We start from the raw sequence: 235 nt of genomic DNA, 5'->3' as shown, positions 1-235 counted from the left end.
CTTCCCCAGCCGCTGGGAGGGGGGACACCAGGCACCCTCAGGGCCATCACTGGGTGCAAAGTGTTTTCAGGCATTTGCTATTTTATTTTTGCCACCTGGGGTGACCGTCACCCGCTGTGACCGCCATCCTGCGCTGAACTTCAAACCAAATCCCCCACCACCATCACCACCACCGTGGCCACCGTTTAGGTCTCCATGTCACCAAGCCCCCCATGTGAAAAATCTTCATTTTGCA

The sequence above is a fragment of the Pterocles gutturalis genome, unplaced genomic scaffold (genome assembly GCF_000699245.1).
Source record: "Pterocles gutturalis isolate BGI_N339 unplaced genomic scaffold, ASM69924v1 scaffold15393, whole genome shotgun sequence".
NCBI classification, from domain to species: Eukaryota; Metazoa; Chordata; class Aves; order Pterocliformes; family Pteroclidae; genus Pterocles; species Pterocles gutturalis.
Note: the sequence above shows the minus strand (reverse complement) of the source record.